Here is a 19,576-nt window from a genome sequence, read left to right as displayed (position 1 = left end):
CAGTGAAGAACGGTAGGGAATAGGGATCTGTGTAGCAGTGGGCAACAATTGGGATCTGTATAGCAATGAAGCACAGTGGGCAACAATAGGGATCTGAGTTGCATTGAAGCAGTGGGGAACAATAGGGAACTGTATAGTAGTGAAGCACAGTGGGCAACAATAGGGATCTGTGTTGCATTGAAGCAGTGGGTAACAATAGGGATCTGTGTAGCAGTGAAGCACAGTGGGGAACAATAGGGATCTGTATAGTAGTGAAGCACAGGGGGAAACAATAGGGATCTGTATAGTAGTGAAGCACAGTGGGCAACAATAGGGATCTGTGTTGCATTGAAGCAGTGGGGAACAATAGGGATCGGTGTAGCAGTGAAGCACAGTGGGGAACAATAGGGATCTGTATAGTAGCGAAGCACAGGGGGAAACAATAGGGGTATATGTCAGAGCAGCGGGAGGGGAGCCCTGTCAGTAAGCGGGCAGCGCGGACAGCCAGCAGCACGTACCTGGCAGCCGTGTCCCGGGGGGCCCGCCGCTCGGTGCTGGTGACGGAGGAGGAGCGCTGTGCACCGTACACCGGTGACCGGATGCTGCTACTGGGGAGCCCGCAGTCACCGACTTCCCTGCTGCTCCAGGCCCCGCCCCTCCGCCCACTCACCGCCTATAGACGAGCGGGGCACGAAGCACCAATCCAAGCGCAGGTCTCGTGTACTCACAGCGCAGCGGCGGGTGAGAGGAGTGCTGTGATTGGCCGGCTGCTGGGTCAGCGCTAGAACGATATGAGTCTGAGAGGTGAGCTCTAGGAAACAGAGTCACACACTCACAGTCACAGTACAGTAAGAGGAAGAGTAGCACAGTGGGAGGTTATGTTGCCACTACAGTAATAATGTTATCCTAGGTTGGGTGCAGGCAGTTACAGTACATGTGTAGCTCTCTGGGCATAGTTCAATAGTCTCCAGTTTTCCCATTGCTGGCAGATGTAAGGGATGGCTCCCTGGTTTCTTGCTGCTAACTATGGGCCTGATTCACTACGTATCGCAATGCAATCTCAGCACAACATAAGGACGCCCCCTTTACTTTACACACATCTGTAATGTTAGCAGAATAGTGAAACCATCGGTACAATCGAGTACCATCGCAGCCTCACGCACACTTACACAAGTCATCACCTTACACAGAAATTGCTAATAACCAGGCAAGCTTTCAGGCCTCACACTGCGTATGGCATTGCAGTGGCTAATTCATGCAATGGCGTGCAACCGCCCAGGCACGCCTGCGTTTCCCCGACACAAACAGTGCTTCCTGTCAATCACTCTGCGAGGTGTCTGCGTAGCCGCTGTGATCGCAGTCCCAATCGCAATAGCTAGTTTGCGTACTGCGATGCATACTCATGCGCAGAATGCAACCGTTTGCGTGCATATAAGCAACTGCGTTCAATGCTGAATCATTCCCTATGATAACAGTGTTCTGGTTTTCCTCCTTATTTTTCAGCTTCAACTTTCATTGGTTTGTCAGACTGTCTCATGGTGGTCAGATTGTGTATTTATGAGGTGCACGACACAACATTGAATTGCAATGGTATTTAAATAATAATCAGTACAGAGGACCACCATATAAAAGCCAGTGTGTACTGATTCTAAATTTGTTTTCACTAAATAGAATTTATCTGCTTAAACTAGGGATGTGCAGGCTCGGATAGGTTCGAGTTTGCACGTGGAGTTCGGATTTTTCCCTCCAAAAAAACGGAACTCAGAAAGAGGCAAAACGTCATCTTACATGGACGGACATCAAGTCCAGGAATGATGATGTCCGTCCATGTAAGATGACGTTTTGCCTCTTTCTGAGTTCCGTTTTTTTGGAGGGAAAAATCCGAACTCCACGGGCAAACTCGAACCTATCCGAGCCTGCACATCCCTAGCTTAAACCACGATGCATTAGACAGATTGCAAAGGTTCTTGGTGGGCTGTGTGATCCAGTCTATGGTCGGCATGATGTGACAGTGAGGAGAGAGAACATATGTATATTTATGCATGGCCTGTATAGAGGGGGTGTAACTGGGTAGGATAACTTACTGTATGGATGTTATGTGGGCGGTTCTGGAATTTGATAAGCTGCCTGAAGAAATTAGTTTTCAGGGAACGCTTGAAGGTTTGGAGACTAGATTAAAGTCTTATTATGCGTGGGAGGGCATTCCACAGAGTGGGTGCAGCCCGAAAAAAAGTCCTGCAACCGTGAATGCGAGCAGGTAATTAGTATGAATGAGTAACGCAGATCTTGTGCACCACTACATTAAACAGGTTATCGCTTCAACTCAATTTACGAAACGCAAACCTGGCCTTATAACAAAAGCCCACACCAGTGGCGTAATCAGGGCCAGATTAACAATGGGGCGGATGGAGCTACAGCATCAGGCCTCCACATAAAAATAGGCCCATTGTCATGACAACATGATGTTGACTCTCCATCAGCTCTCCACACGGTCAGCCATAAATCATAAGTAGTAAAATTGCATTTCTATTTCTACTTCAGGGTCCATAGGGTATCCACAGGATACCTTGGGGTATAGGTGATGACGTCAGTCTTCAGGCACCACAGAGTTAAAGTTTTCAGCCTCCCAGGATGCATCTGGGTCCCTCTCCTATACCCCGCCCCCGGGCCAAGGCATCCCAGTTTCGTCGGTGCCTGGCCGGAGTCGGAGGCACTGTGCAGAGGGGGGCTATGAAGAGCCCCTGAAGTTTCTTTTAAAGGCAGCGCTGGCTGCACATCTGGGAGTACAGCATGGACAGTCAGTACTGACGTCCATGCCGTCTCCCCTACACCCCGCCGGTACCAGAACGCCGGTACTGATCCGGGGATGCTGGTAGACATATGGGGTCACGGCTAGCGGTGTCTCCAGATGTTTTGGACCATGGCCGGATCCAAGGGGATGCAGGTAAGCAGCGGGGTCCCGCGGTGGGTCCCTGCTGGTCACATGGTCCTGAGTCCCCAGGCAGGGGGCTCCCTGGGGACTGGCTGCAGCGTGGAGCCAGGCGACCAACCTGCGCTTCCACTACCCCCTGGGACAGCGGGCCGCTGCTGAGCGGCATGCGCTGCGGCGTCCCAGGGGTTAAATGCATGCCAGGGGAGCGCGCTTTCCCTGTCTCACAGCCGGCGCCTCCCCTGCTGCACACAGCCTCTCTGCTCTGCCTGATTGGCCACAGTGTGTCAGCTGTCCTCCCCAGGCCGGCCTCCTTCATCTTCTGCTCCTCGGTGGCCATCTTTAAAGCATGGTGAACACTGCTGGAAGCCTGTGAGCGGTGGCATTGCGGTCTGGGTCCCCCAGCATACCTCTCCTCTGTTTGTCACAGGTCAGTGTATGCAGCGCTGAGTCCTACCAGCCTGAGGGTCTGAGTAGTTGAGAATCAGCGCTAATAGTGCAGGGATTTGTTTCTTCTGCATTGTATGTGACTGAACTGCTAGCCTGCTGTCTGTACTTTCACTTTCTACTGTCAGCTTTATTACTGTCCCTGATCTTGCTCTGCTCAAAGCCCTTGCGGTGCGCGGTGTGCAGGGTGTTATTCACACTATACCAATACGTATAGGTGTGAGTGTCACATACTTACCATCATGTCTGAGACTGATTTTCCTCTCCAGCTCATGTGTACTAAATGTAAGGTACCAATAGCGGAGGGAGAGGGTAACGCGGAGGGGTTATGCCCCCAGTGCCTGGCACTGTCACGGCCGATTATGGTCACGGTCCCGGTACAGGAACCTCCCTGGGCTTGTTTCGCTAAGGCGCTTACAACCCTTGTGGGCCAGCTAGCTCCGCCACCTGCGTTTACCCAGACGGGTTTGTCCCAGCAGTCAGTGGTGTCGTCACCCATGCGGGAGTTCCCGAGACAATTGATGGTACCCCACAGTCTCCCTGTCCCTTCCCAGGTTTCTCCGGAGCCTGCGTGGGTTAATACTCTTAACTACATCGGTTCAGCATTTGTCCGATGTTTTACAGGGGGAGTCTGTGTTGCGGCCTCATAACGGCCGGTGGCGTCTTTATCTGCTCCTTATGGGGATGACGATGAGACGTCAGATCATGGGGAGATTCTGGATCTATCTGACCAAGAACCTCTCCGTACCAAAGAGCCGGACGCTAAGTCCAAGGTGTATATCCCTGGTCTTATTCGAGCGGTCCGCTCGGCTTTAGTTATTGAGGATATTGATCCTTTGGTGGCCACATTCATATATGCCTTTTTAAGGATATTAAGGGTGAGGCTACGGTGTTCCCTCTTTCTGATCAATTAGTGGATCATTTAGAGGAGGCGTGGAAAAATCCAGGTAAACGGTTCAGCCCCAGAGACGCTTAGCCGTGGCTTATCCGTTTGCGGTCAATTATTTTTCTAAGCGGGAATCCCCTACGCAAGTGGATTCACATGTCACACGCCTAGTCAAAAGTGCCACATTGCCTATGCCTTCGATGTCATCCTTGAAGGATGTCACTGACCGCAAGGTGGAGATCTGCCTCAAAGCCGTTTATTCCCTTGCAGGGAAGCATCCAGACCGGCTCTGGCCGTGTGTTGGGTAGCCAGAGCTATGGAGCGCTGGGCGGATAATTTGGAGGCGTCTTTGGACTCTGACTGTTCGGCTGAACAGACCGAGTTGGTGGGCATTCTCCGAGACTAGGCCACTTACATTAATGAAGCGGCCTTAGATATTTGTATACTCACCTCTAGGATCTCCTCTGCAGCCGTGGCTGCTCGTCGCACCTTATGGTTGCGTTCTTGGAAAGCGGACGCGGATTCCAAAAAGGGATTAGAAGGTCTGGACAGGTACTATTTGGTCCAGATCTGGACAAAATTGTAGTTACGTTGGCAGCAGCAAAATCTGCATGTCTTCTGTCTGCTACGATTCTTTCTAGTGCTGGTGGGTCGTCCTTTTGGCCTCACAGGGCCCAAGGTAGGCCTAAAGTACAGTCCTGTCCATGGCAGGCTGGGGCCAAGAAATTGTCCAAGCCCAAGAATCAGGTCTGGAGTACCAGATGTCCGGCTCCTAGGTCAGATAACAAACCTGCGGCCTGACGGTCCAGGCCTCCTTTTGGGGGACCCCAAAGTGGGGGGCGCCTGCTTCAGTTCGCCCGGTGCTGGTCGCAGTGCATGTTCCAATTTCCCAGAGGGGCCTGGGTTTCTATTCCATTCTATTTTTGGTGCAGAAACCCAATGGGTCTTACCGTTCAATACTAAACCTAAAGGCCCTCAGCAAGTCCTTGAGGGTGCCTCTGTTTCGGATGGAGACCCTGCGGTCCATTATTCTGGGGACTACATGGTGTCATTGGACATCCAGGACGCTTACCTGCATGTCCCTATTTTTTTGCGCCATCAGCAGTTCCTCAGATTGGCAATCTGCAACGAACATTTCCAGTTCCGGGCACTGCCTTTTGGCCTGGTGACTGCTCCACGGGTATTCACCAAGGCCATGGCGGTCATGGCGGCTCTCCTGCGGACGCAGGGAGTCCGACTGTTGCCTTATCTGGACGACCTCCTGTTGATAGCGGGGTCTCCAGAGTTTCTTTTACACCATCTGGATCTGACGATTGCGGTACTGCAACGTCACGGCTGGTTGACAAACTGGCAGAGGTCCACTCTCACCCCGTCTCAGAGGATCCTGCACCTCGGGGCCTTATTGGACTCCAGGCAGCAGTGGATCTTTGTGACGGAGGAAAAGATCCTTGCTTTGTAGTTGAGGGTGCGCAGTTGTCTGCAGTGTCGTCGAGTGTCGACACACTTGGCAAAGAGATTATTGGGCTCAATGGTGTCGGTATTCGACATGGTGGAGTACGCCCAATTTCACTCCAAACCTCTGCTGCTATTGATCCGGTCCAGATGGAATGGATTGCCTCAGTGTCTCAAGTCCCAGACGTTGGGGCTCACTCCGGATGTTCGCCTGTCTCTAACCTGGTGTTTGCAGACGCCCGTTCTGGGTGGCGAACTGGGTCCTGTTAACAACGGACGCCAGTCTCCGGTGCTGGGGAGCTGTCACGGGTCCACACTTGTTTCAGGGCAGGTGGACTCGGGCGGTAGCGGAGCTTCCAATAAACATTCTGGAGCTCCATGCGGTGTCAAGAGCTCTCCAGCGGGCACAGCCGGTTCTCCAGGGTCACCCTGTGCAGGTCCCGTCGGACAACGCCACCACGGTGGCCTATTTAAACTAGCAAGGAGGAACCGGGAGAGTGGTCTTTATACCAGGACGTCTTTCGGAGTCTGGTGGACAAGTGGGGTCTTCCAGAGATAGACCTCATGGCGTCCCGGCACAACAACAAGTTGCCGGTGTACGGGTCTCGAACATGAGACGAAAAGGCGTCTCTGGTGTATGCCCTGTCCGTCTAGTAGATGTTCCAGTTTGCCTACCTTTTCCCTCCGTTTTCCCTTCTTCCGCGGGTATTATGGAAATTCAAATCAAGAAGGAGGTACGCTACTGTTGATAGCTTCCGAGTGGCCCAGACGGCACTGGTTCTCCGACCTCCAGAGTCTGTCAGTAGACGTTCCTCTGAGGTTACCATTACGACCGAATCTGCTGTCATAGGGTCCTTGTCTTCACCCGGACCTGACTCGGTGTGGCTGTTGAAACGGTCATGCTAAGGTCCAGAGGGTTTTTCTAGCTCCGTGGTGCAAACCATACTAAGAGCTTGTAAACCTTCCTCGGCAAGAATCTACCATTGTGTGTGGCATACTTTCTTCCGGTGATGTAGACCTAGAGGTTATTCCCTTAGGGAGTTCCGCCTGTCTAGGGTGTTGGCTTTCCTACAGGCTGGACTGGATCATGGGCTTCGCCTGGCTTCTCTGAAAGTGCAGGTGTCTGCCCTGTCAGTCTGGTTTCATCGTAGGATTGCTGCGCTCTCTGATGTGCACACCTTTATGCGAGGTGTTCTTCGCATTCAGCCACCTTTTGTTCCACCGGTGGCGCCTTGGAATTGGGCTGTGGTCCTGAGAGTTCTCTAGGGACCGCCGTTTGAACCACTGGACTCAGTGGACTTTAAATGGCTTACAGTTGAAACCATATTCCTTCTGGCCATTGCCTCGGCCAGACGGATGTCGGATTTAGGGGTTCTCTCTTGTAGACCCCCTTTTCTGAATTTTCATAGGAATAGGGCGGTGCTTCGCACTCGTCCGGGATTCCTTCCCGAAGTGGTATCCAGTTTTCACATCAATGAAGAAATTGTTGTGCCGGCTTTCAATTCACCTGGACTTTCAGTGGGTGACGCCACTTGGGATGTTGTGCGGGCATTGAGAATTTATGTTGATCGCACTTCTTCTTTTAGGAAGTCGGACGCCTTGTTTGTCCTCTATGGCTTCCGTGAAAAGGGTTGGCCTGCTTCAAAGTAGACTTTGGCAGGCTGGATTCGTATGGCAATTTCAGAAGCTTATCTTCATGAAGGTCTTCCAGTTCCCTCCTTGGTGAGGGCTCATTCCACTAGGTCTGTGGGTCCTTCGTTTGCAGCTAGACGTGGTGCCTCTGCAGTTCAGATCTGCAAGGCTGCTACGTAGTCTTCTGTCAATACCTTTGTGAGGTATTACGCTTTTGACATCTTTGCCTCTCAGGATGCTTCCTTCGGGCGGCGGATTCTCCTCTCAGCACAGGAGCGTCCCCACCCTTAAAGGATACTGCTTTGGGACATCCCCAAGGTATCCTGTGGATACCCTATGGACCCTGAAGTAGAAAATATGAGATATGGTAAGAACTTACCCTTGTTATCTCTATTTCTACGAAGTCCATAGGGTTCCACAGGACTCCCGCCCTGTCGCACCTGTACTGCAGATGGGCTTTATTCTGGTCACCGTTTTTTCCGTCTCCCTATGGTGAGAATGTGATTCTTGTGAGTGTCCAGATTTTTTTCTTCTCTCTCTTTCTTCTCCTCCTCCGGCCTATGGCTTGTGACGTAACTGAGATGCCTTGGCCCGGGGGCGGGGTATAGGAGAGGGACCCAGATGCATCCTGGGAGGCTGAAAACTTTAACTCTGTGGTGCCTGAAGACTGACGTCATCACCTATACCCCAAGGTATCCTGTGGAACCCTATGGACTTCGTAGAAATAGAGATAACAAGGGTAAGTTCTTACCATATCTCATATTTTACCTCACAAAATTAAGGATTTTTTTTCTTTTACATATTTAGGGAGACATTGGAGCAGAGAGTATAGAGGGTACACGCCCACATGGCACTGGCCACACCCACACAGCACTGGTCATGCCTCCTCTGCTTCTCATAATAGGCCCTTTGGTCATTTTCAGCTCCAGGCCCATGTGGCCATCAATCCGGCCCTGGGCGTAATGCTTTGGTAGGAAGGTAAACACATGTGCTGTAGTTATTTTCCTGCATCTCCATACTGGGCAAATGTGAGTAGATAAGGCCTAGTGAATATTTTCCAGTGTTTGCTGCATTGCATTAGCGTGCATTGCTTGGCAAGTAGACAACATTCATACAGTCCTTTTTACCATTGCACGTGAGTGCATTTGTTTGTGCAGCTTAAAGGTACATCTTGGTGCAGCATTGGCAATCTGCTTATATGCATAACTTGCATCCATGAATCGGTGCAGATATTGTGCACTTGCCATCCCACAGAAGTAGAGGCATGTGTGCAATAATTTTAAGATACTGTACAGAGATGCAAGTTAAGCACATCCCTTTCAGATGCATATTATTTCAACTTACACAGATCTTAATATAGCTTCGGAATCTACAGGATGTGATTTGTGCACTTATATAAACCAGATTCAAGTATTGGAGTTGACTCTGATGATTGTCACATCTTTTCCCTGGACACATCAAGACTTTAGGTTGCACATTTCATAAGTTGCGTCGTAATGTGCAATGCAGACATGGAAACACAAACGTTCTAGTTCATCTTTGCTCATATGCATGGGGCATCTTACCTTCAACCCAAAATCAGGTCCATCGGATCTAGCATCAGCTTCTTTAACCTAACTATCACCTATATCCTTTACACTTTAGGTTACACGTACCAAGGTGCCTGTTCAACTCTAACATTTCCTGCTGGTTATAGCAACATTCTGAATCTGTACAGGTGTTTGAGTCCAACTACATCACTCTGATGTAGTGCTGTAGCATGGCCATTTTGCACCTTGTGCCGGGCCCGCCCCATAATATGTGATTTCATGATGTCACGCCAAGGGGGTGGCACCTTGAAGAAGAGCATTGCCTGGCGGTTCTACAGGCTGCCACCTCCATGGCCCTACGCCCTGGGCAACAGCACTGCTAGAGCTTACCTAGTTGCAGCCTTGCACTGATGCATGGGAACAATGAGACAATGGAGGCGCCTGCCTCCAGGCGCCAAGCCTGAAGTAGCTCCTCCATCTACAGTATTAGCATGTAAAGCAACACTTGAGGAAAACGAGTGTGACCGCTGATCTTCCACTGCATATCTCCCAACATTTTAACTTTCCAAGGAGGGACAGGTAGTGCGCCTCCGAAAAGGGGGCGTGGCTTGTGTAAAAGGGGTGGAGTCTATGGTAAATGGGGCGGAGCCTCGCGGCTTCCCCTGTTTTTGTCACTTTGGGGGCGTGCCCAGCACTCTCCGAGATGCTGGGCAGCCTCCAGGCAATCCATACACAATAGAACAGATGCCGTACGCATGCACACGGCATCTGTTCTCCTCCTGCACACCCGCTGCTGTGCTATGCAGAGCAGCGGTTTGTGCTCTCCCCAACACTGCGGCCCGCGGGTGGGACAGAGGGACATTCCCAGAAAAACGGGACTGTCCCGCTGGATGCGGGACAGTTGGGAGGTATGCAATGCAGTTCTGCAGCAGTGCACCCGCTGCTGCTAAAGCATTGATCTGCTCTGTCCTGGGAGCCTTGCTAACAGCTGCAATAGGGGACAGGAAGGATCCTGCCTGATACCCTCAGCCTGCACTGCAGTGTGAGCTGGGACCGAGACACCTGTCTGATCTCCTATCCCAGGGACCACTGGCTGCTAACCTCTGATTCTGCATCACAACAAACAGCGGCTCACCAGCATGTACTGCTGCAGAGTCGGCTAAAACTTGGTGATTCTGTATGACTCTGACCCACCAGCCGTTGTCACGCTGCGTACCTGGAGCCCTGGAACAAAATTTACATATCAAACATAATTGTATATGAGCGTCTGTGCCTAATTTGGTGCTGCCGAGGCTAACCTTGTAAAAGCCACAGCGAAATGCACGTCCGTGTCCTGCTGTGTATCTGATCAGGGCCGAAACTAGGATTTTTGTCACTCAGAGCAAGACAGTAATTTGGCGCCCCCCCTGGTAATTCCCCCATAGTAATGCCCTCTAAAGCAGTGCAACTATAGTAATGTCCCCTTCAGCAGTGCACCTATGGTAATGCCCCTGTAGTAGTGCCCATATAGTAATGCCCCTGTAGTAGTGCCCATATGGTAATGCCCCTGTAGTAGTGCCCATATGGTAATGTCCCCATAGTAATGCCCCCGTAGTAGTGGCCATATAGTAATGCCCCTGTAGTAGTGCCCATATGGTAATGCCCCCATAGTAATGCCCCTGTAGTTGTGCCCATATGGTAGTGCCGCTTACACCCAAAAAAACTATACTTACCTTAAACCCCGCTCCTACGTCCGCCGCCGTCCGAAATGCACGTCAGTGTGCTGTGTATCTGATCAGGGCTGAAACTAGGATTTTTGTCACCCGGGATAAGACAGTAATTTGTAGTAATAGTAATGCCCCCTGAGGTAATGCCCCTGTAGTAGTGCCCATATAGTAATGCCCCTGTAGTAGTGCCCATATAGTAATACCCATGTAGGGGGTTGCCAAACTGTAACTTGCCTCCGGGCGACTGGGATGAACTTACGGCCCTGCTGGGAACAAGTACCGCGACTCTTTTCTGAAGGACACCTGATATCCTGAGCACAAGCTGGCAGCATGACTTCACTTATGTCAGGTGAGTAATGCGTTGTAGCCTGGGGCAGCTCAAACTACAAGTGCGAATCAAGAAGGCGCAGCAGAGCAGGGGTCAGGAGGGACTGATGATCCGCACTTGCAGAGATTAGCCAAATAGTGCTTGGGGGGGAAACTAAGCTCTCCTCCTTGCACTTTTGTCCCCAGTACTTGCGCTTCAGAATGTCATTAGCGCAGCATTCTGGAGTGTGATTCTGGCAGTGTTAGCGGTTAGGGACCGCCCCACCACTGCAGAGGGGGGACGAACAAGCAGGCGGAAATCCCTTCTTCATTACCATCATCACTCGCAGTGGGGATTTATTTGCAACGTGATTGACGGAGAGAGACCGTTTGTGGGCGGCAATGGGTTGCCGACTCAAACGCAGGCGCGACCGTTCTCATGGCACGTCTCAGCCTGTGTCTACAGTCACGTACGCAGGAAAAATGGCACTTTAGTCACCTTAGGGTTACTCAGAACTCGGCTGATCTGCGTTTGATGCTGCATCTTTGTACGCAGTCGCTGGGATTTGTGAAGCCCGGTGGCTGTAAAATTTGCATATTTTTGCACAAATTTGCAGCAGCGGCATTAATAGCGTAAATCTCTGAATCGGGCCCTGCACGCGGCACTGGATCAGGCCCATAAAACTGTAACTTTACTTTTCTTTAGACAGCACAAAACACATTGGGGTAAATGACTAAAGTGAGAGTTTTTAGAACTCCTGGCCATGGACTCAAAATTTAGATGTTTTGTTCCCCCGAGCCACTTAGTTATCACTTTGCCTTATGACAAGGTGCTCCATCATGCTGGAAAAGGCATTGGCCCTGATTCAGAGCCGGACGCTCTGACCAGAGCGCTCGCTCTGAATCAGGGCCCACCTCCATTAATATGGAGCGTCCTCCTGGACGCTCGTATAGCTGTGGGTCACCACCCACAGCATATACGAGCGTGCAGAATGATGGTCGCGATGGTCTTGACCATCGCGACCATCGGAACTGCGAGTAAAAGCCTGCGGTTGGGTTTTTCAACCGCAAGGCCAGGAGTGATTTTGGCTCTATCAGAGCCAAAATCACTCCCACTGACATCACTAGTGATGTCAGTGGGGCCGGCTTCAGACGGTAGGCGTTCCCTTGGGAACGCCTCCGTCTGGCAGGCACGCCCACCAAAGGGGGCGTGCTGTCAGTCACCATCGACAGCACGCCCCCTTTGATGAGACACTCCGAGCGAAGGAAAGTCCTTCGCTCGTCGGGTCTCGCGCATGCGCACGACGGAGCTCCCTCCGTCGTGCGCATGCGCAGTGGGGACCATCGACCCACTTGCGAGCAGACAGCCGCTCGCGAGTGGGTCTGAATGACCCCCTTTGTCCTGAGGAAGGTCAGGTTAAGGCCAAATGTCGACTGCACTATGATGTTATACCCCTTTTGAAGAATACAGTATGTTTATAAAAGTCTCTGGTGAGTGCACTATATTAGTCCTTATCCTTTGGATTATAATTGTGGAACATCAAGGGGTGACATGGGTTTACACCCCAGGCATTGGGACTGTTATTGCTGTGTGTGCACCATACATGCCTACTCTCTCAGAAGTCGCGGGAGGCTCACGATTTTTCGGGTAACCCCTCGCACCCCCGGTAGAGTAGGCACTTCTCCCGCATACCTGCCCACTTCCTAGTGAAATGGGCAGAATGGGGAGAAATTCCACGGCGATCGGGGGTCTCTGAGTCGGGGACGGGGCTTAATGACGCAACTCTTCTAATTAGGAGCAACAAATCTCGCCGTGGAGCCCTGCGCATGCGTCCAAGTTGCACTGCGCACACGTTCCCATGGTTACCACTCTAAGGGCCGTATTCAATTAGAAGCGAAAAGCCGTTTTCCGCAGAACAGTATCGCCGATCGGGGCGTTTTGCATGGTTGGAACTTATCTTCAAATTGAATTCCAGACCGTTTTCGCCTATGCGGAAAGTCAATGCAATGTAATAGGCGAAAAAGATTTGCCTAGGAATAGCAGGAGAAAATAAGGAGAAAATAAGTGCAAACATTTTATTTTGGGGTGCAAAGCTGGGGAAACCACTCAGAATCCTTGGGACAGCCCCCCATAGGACAACTGTGTCAAAAAATCTGGGGGAAAAACATAAGAACACCCAAAAAAGTACTTTCATTTTGGGGGTGAAAAAGCACAAAGTGGGGGGGACAAGCATAAAAGCTAGCAAAATAGCCTTTTTAAGGGTCTGCATGGATGGGTCAGGGGTTTTTGGGATTGCAAGTGCATGCAACAAGTCAGTTTTTCTAATTTTTTTTAAACTTCACTTTAGAGAATTTAAATATGCTAGCCCCCATTTTCAAGTACCCCAAATTTGACTGCACTACTTATTTTCACCAAAACATTTTGCTTTATGCCATTCTTCACCACTTTTACAAGGACGCTAATAACAAGGATTTAAAACAACTTCACTACCCCAATTAGTTTTATTAGGGCTATTGGAACACTTCTACATTGATCCCCAATGTTAGTGCATCTTTTTTGTGGGTTCAGACTGATTTTCCTTATTCTGACAGTACTTCTTGTCTGCTCTGCATTCGCTGCTTGCCGTTTTCATGTGGTTAATAATTGAATAGGGCGAAAAGCGGGGATGCGCGCAATAAGTTTTCATGTCCACAACACGTGATGCAGGTGAAAAGTCAGGTAGGCGGAACTTTTCGCAGAGGCGAATCTAATTGACTACAGCCCTAAGACGCAGATTGAAATTGCACGCAGAAATCTGCACATTTGGTGCGCGTGCGTGTTGCGATCAGCGACTGCGTACATTGATGCAGCTGTACTAACACTGGCGGCCATGTTCAGATGGAAATTCTGTGTCTCCTTAGGGCTGTTGTCACCTCTGATGGTGCGTCTTAGTACGTACAGTGACGGATAAGTGCCGCAGCCAGTGGGCAGGAAGACCATCGGTCGCAGCATTTGCATAAAAATTCAGTTGCGGCTGCAGAAAAAAAGCCTTTCATCTGACGATGACGTTTTACTGGGCCTCATTCTGAGTTGGTTGCATCTACGGCCGCAGTGTTTTTAGACCTATTTGTCAGATGTTACTATGGTATACTGAAGTAAATTTACAAGCATTTCATAAGTGTCAAAGGCTTTTATTGACAATTACATTAAGTTTATGCAAAGAGTCAATATTTGCAGTGTTGACCCTTCTTTTTCAAGACCTCTGCAATTCGCCCCCCTGGCATGCTGTCAATCAACTTCTGGGTCACATACTGACTGATGGCCGCCCATTCTTGCCTAATCAATACTTGGAGTTTGTCAGAATTTGTGGATTTTTGTTTGTCCACCCGCCTCTTGAGGATTGACCACAAATGCTCAATGGGATTAAGGCCCTCATTCAGAGCCGTTCGCTATTTGTGGTCGCTCGTTTAAAAACAAGGGGTGGCTATTCAAATGATCCGTACGCACATTGTAGTCTTTTCACACCTCTAAGTCTGAACGAGCGAGCAAAACATACGCTCGTTTATTTGTTAAAAACGCCCCCTGGCCGCTCGCATCCTACGTCATGTCCGCTATTTATTAGATTAATCGAGTACATCGACCAGCGTATGAACTGCTCGCTATTCTTGTGGTTGGTGTTTGCTACCACAAATTTGCGAGCAGTTCTGGCTAAAAAATAACCCAGTGACGTGGTCACTGACGCTGCTGTTTTAAATATGCACACCCATAAAACGCCCGTTTTGACCTTTAAGCACGCCTGCGTTCGGATCTCCACTCCCCATTTTCAAGCACCTTCCCCTGTTACCACCCACATACGCCTCATTCTGTCACTCAAAATAGCAGGCACTCGCTATATTGCGTACCAACGATTTTCGGCCGCACTGACTGGTTCGCGCATGCGTACTAAAAACCGTACGCATGCGCAGATGTGCAAACATCGCTCGGAACGAGCGTACTGCCGCTAACGAGCGGCTCTGAATGAGGGCCTAAGGTCTGGGGAGTTTCCTGGCCATGGACTCAAAATTTAGATGTTTTGTTCCCCCGAGCCACTTAGTTATCACTTTGCCTTATGACAAGGTGCTCCATCATGCTGGAAAAGGCATTGGCCCTCATTCAGAGCCGTACGCTCTGAGCAGAGCGCACGCTCTGCATGAGGGCCGGGCTCCATTTTCATGGAGCGTCCTCCTGGACGCTCGTATAGCTGTGGGTCACCACCCACAGGCTATACGAGCGTGCATTTTGATGGCCGCGATGGTCGTGACCATCGCGACCATCGAAATTGCGAGCCGGAGCCTGCGGTTGAGGTTTTCAACCGCAAGCTCCGGAGTGATTTTGGCTCTATCAGAGCCAAAATCACTCCCACTGACATCACTAGTGATGTCAGTGGGCCGGCTTCTGACGGGAGGCGTTCCCGTGGGAACGCCCCCGTCAGGGAGGCACGCCCCCGGCACGCCCACCAAAGGGGGCGTGCTGTCAATCAACATTGACAGCACGCCCCCTTTGATCGGACACAACGAGCGAAGGAAAGTCCTTCGCTCGTCGTGTCTGGCGCATGCGCACGACGGAGCTCCCTCCGTCGTGCGCATGCTCAGTGCAGACCATCGACCCACTTGCGAGCGGACAGCCGCTCGCGAGTGGGTCTGAATCAGGCCCATTGTTCCTCACCGAACTGTTCAAGGATGGTTGGGAGAAGTTGCTCTTTGAGGATGTTTTGGCACCATTCTTTATTTATGGCTGTGTTCTTAGGCAAAATTGTGAGCGAGCCCACTCCCTTGGCTTAGAAGCAACCCCACACATGAATGGTCTCAGGATGCTTTACTGTTGGCATGACACAGGACTGATGGTAGCACTCACCTTTCCTTCTCCGGACAAATGTTTTTCCAGATGCCCCAAACAATCTGAAAGGGGATTCATCAGAGAAAATAACTTTACCCCAGTCCTCAGCAGTCCAATCCATGTACCCTTTGCAGAATATCAGTCTGTCCCTGATGTTTTTCCTGGAGAGAAGTGGTTTCTTTGCTGCCCTTCTTGACACCAGGCCATCCTCTAAAAGTCGTTGTCCTGTGTCATGCCAACAGTAAAGCATCCTGAGACCATTCATGTGTGGGGTTGCTTCTCAGCCAAGGGAGTGGGATCACTTTCAATTTTGCCTAAGAACACAGCCATGAATAAAGAATGGTACCAAAACAAAAAAGTCGCAGCATCAGTCGCAGCTCATTCGATTATCGCAGTCCTAAGCCGATAGTCGGACAGAATGGCCATGGAAACTGAGATGCCGGAGCCATAATCCTTGCATATGGGATCGCAGCTGCAGGGTGTGAAATGGCCCCCCCAAAATGGTCATGACACGCCTGCGTTCTTTACCGCCACTCTCCGTTACCTCTCCCAAATGCTTCCTTACTGTCAATCACACTGCGAGTAAATTGTCGCTACGAGCGACTACGGTAATGTACCTTGAAGCATGCGCCGTACGACTTTGATACATGCACAATTTACTGATAATCGCTGAACTCCGTAAACATCGGTATTGAGCACAGCTCTGAATCAGGCCCTGTGTTCTGTTTGTAATTTGCTATTTTGTTAGTTTACAGAATAGGCAATAAAGAGCTCGTCATTCATCAAAATACAAAACACAGGGCCTGGTTCACTACAGATCGCTATTGCGAATGCAGCTGCGATTACACATGCAGACCTGCTGTGAAAATAAGCTAATGACTGCAACTGCTCATACAGCATAGAGACGCCCACTACCGCTATCTCACATCCATATTACCTCACAGACCTGCGTATACATCGGTAACATCGGCCCCTCACACAGAATTACAGCAGGTCTGACCTGTCTTGGATATTACTGAAGCTGCGTATGCCGTCGCAGTGGGTAATTTATGCACGCCCAAGTAACGGCGTTCAAACGGACAGGCACGTCTGCGTTTCTCCAACCATTTCCACATCACCCCCAAACGATGGCGTCCCGTCACTCACTCTGCGATGGCTTTCTTTCTGCGATCACAGAGTGATCGCAATGCTATCACACGCATGTGCACTGCTATGCATACGCATGCGCAGTACTCTCCATCGCCCGATCTGGGTACGCGGTTGCCATTGCGATCCTTGCTGAATCAGGCCCATAGTTCAGACATGCAGCTTACAGACACATACACGTCTTTGTTAGGGAGTAATCCCAATATGGGGGAAAAAACGAAAGCATGCGCAATAAAGTACAACGAATATGCAAATGCAGCAGGAGGCGTCTGTATCGCAGATCCGAGTGCTGCGTCTTAAGACACAGCATCGAATCTTCTGCGAGACCATCGTTAAACTGATTAAACCTTAGGATACTCAGATTGACCCTCGCAGCGCCGTAGCTGGGACCAGGAAGTCTGCATCGGAAGACACAGAACCTGACCTAGCCACACCTACATGGTCCCAGTCTGCGACTCTGCTCCACCCCCCAAACGCCGCAGCATGTCAATCATGTTTCAGCTTGGGGTACTGCGGGCCTGATTCACTACGGATCGCTATTGCAATCGTAGCTGCGATTACGCACCCAGGTATGCTGCGAAAATATACTAATGACTGCAATCACAAAGCTAGTATAGAGACGCCCAAAGCCAGCATAGAGCCACCCACTACCTCTTTTACTCATCTATAATTCCTTGCAATCCTGCATATACATCCGGAACATCGAGTAACATTGGCCCCTTAGGCACAATTACAACAGGTCTGACCTTACTCAGAAGTTGCTAACCTCGTCGCACGCAATGAGTACACAAGCTGCAGTGGCTAAATTATGCATGCCCAAGTAATGGCGTTCAAACAGACAGCCACGCCTGCGTTTCTCAGGCCACTCCCCTGTCACCACCCCCAAACACTGACCTGACATCAGTCACTCTGCAATGGCTTTGTATCTGAGTAGGTGATCGCAGAACATTTGCAATGCTAACTCACGCACATGCCCTGTGAGCGATCTCGCAGAGAGAGATCAGCACATGCACTGTAAAGTTCTGTTTCAGTGCAGCATTAGCATAAAGACGCATAAATCAGGCCTAGAAAGTGGAAAATAAAAAAGAATAGAAGCCCATATTGACATTCTTCTAGGCCACATTTGTTGTACGACCAACACGCTTCATTGTCACAGAAAGCAACCTAACTGTTCTAAACCAAACTACATCACAGAGTCTATAGGACATGTAAATGAAACAGATCTGTATATTGTACCAGTAACTGAAACAATTATGTTTTTTTTTTTATATTGGTTTGGAGTATATTAATAATTTGCAGATATTGTTGCTGGATTAGTTCTGGACCATCAAAGATGGCTGATCCTTGGGGATTTCAATGCATGGGTTGATGATGAGCTCTCACACCTTGGCCAAGACCTGTGCACAATGAATGCTCTGGGCCTCACACAAGTCATTCCTTCTGCTACACATATAAGTGGTCACAATCTTGATCTTGTCTTCCAGATTGGATTAGAAGTCTTTGACCTAAATATAAACCCAGTCACGTGGTCAGACCACCATTCAATTCGCTTCTCAGTCACATCCCCTCAAAATAGAACGTTACCCATGGAGTTGACAAGGTATCGTCCAAGGAGGGGTATGACTCCCTTGGCTCTTGCAGCAAACCTGGATCTCTCTGTTGTAATGGGAACCTGTGAAGATCCTTGTTCCCTAGTCCATTACTATAACAGGGATGTGACAGCTGCAATGGAGATTATCGGCCCTGTGCATATACAACCCCGCATACCACACCGTCAAACCCCTTGGTTTGACAATAGTGTTAGTGAACTCAAGAAAAGGGGTTGTAGACTTGAAAGACGATGAAGGAAGATGAACCTGGTAGAGAATAAGCTAAAACGAATCAAACATATTGGAGAAAATCAATCAACAATCATCCGTAAGTTCCTTTCAAATGAGATCAAGGCAGCAAACAATAGGCCTGCTCAGTTTTTCCATACAGTGGAGATGCTCTGCAAAACATCATGCCTGCAGTTTGATGAAACCCTCTCCCAGTCAAGATGCAATGAGTTTGCTAAATTCTTTGCAGATAAAGTATCTTCCATCCGGGCTGGAATCCCCACAGTGCCATCATTGGAGTGCCAAACTACCAAGCCTGCCAAGGTAAGCCATCTGTCTTCATAGGACAGCTTTGACATAATGGATGCAAAATACATTGCTAAAATTATCCCAATGTTGCGACACACCACCTGTTAACTGGACCCTGCGTCAACCAAGCTTCTCATAGGGTTTATGGACATGATTGCCCTGTAATTGCAAAAATAGTTCAATGCTCTTTGAAGACAGGCATTTTTCCAGAACCACTAAAGGAAGCAATTGTTAGACCACTTCTTAAAAAAACTAATTTAGACCCCCAACTGCATGACCAACTACAGACCGGTGTCAAACCTTCCTTTTCTAGGAATGGTCATTGAGAAAGTGGTGGCAACGCAACTGGAAACCCTCCTGTCTACCCAGTCAGGATTCAGGAGAAGACATAGCACTGAAACAGCCCTGGTATGTCTGCTTAATGATCATCTGATGGCAAGAGACAGAGGTGATTGTTCAATCTTAATCCTTCTGGATCTCTCTGAAGCTTTTGATACCGTAGACCACAGGATTCTAATTGAGCGCCTGAAAAATTTTTGTGGACTGGATGGCACAGTCCTAAGTTGGTTCAAATCATTTCTCA

The 19,576-nt window shown here is 49.7% G+C and overlaps 1 protein-coding gene and 1 long non-coding RNA gene across 2 annotated transcripts in view; one reads left to right on the top strand and one right to left on the bottom strand.

Moving 5' to 3' along the window:
• Positions 1–628, bottom strand: part of LRP12 (LDL receptor related protein 12) — a 51,206-nt gene extending 50,578 nt beyond the window's left edge. The window contains exon 1 of the mRNA XM_088442588.1: positions 498–628. The gene's annotated coding sequence lies outside the window, so the exon portion shown is untranslated. The remainder of the gene's footprint in view (positions 1–497) is intronic.
• A 74-nt stretch (positions 629–702) lies between these two features.
• The window catches only part of LOC148510611 (uncharacterized), a 122,649-nt gene continuing 103,775 nt past the window's right edge, over positions 703–19,576 (top strand). Inside the window, exon 1 of the long non-coding RNA XR_015869375.1 lies at positions 703–783. This is a non-coding gene — a long non-coding RNA (uncharacterized LOC148510611). The remainder of the gene's footprint in view (positions 784–19,576) is intronic.

This window comes from Taudactylus pleione, unplaced genomic scaffold, assembly GCF_031769625.1.
Source record: "Taudactylus pleione unplaced genomic scaffold, aTauple2 ptg000314l, whole genome shotgun sequence".
NCBI classification, from domain to species: Eukaryota; Metazoa; Chordata; class Amphibia; order Anura; family Myobatrachidae; genus Taudactylus; species Taudactylus pleione.
The sequence above is the reverse complement of the archived record's forward strand: the minus strand, read 5'-3'. Positions and strand labels throughout refer to the sequence as shown.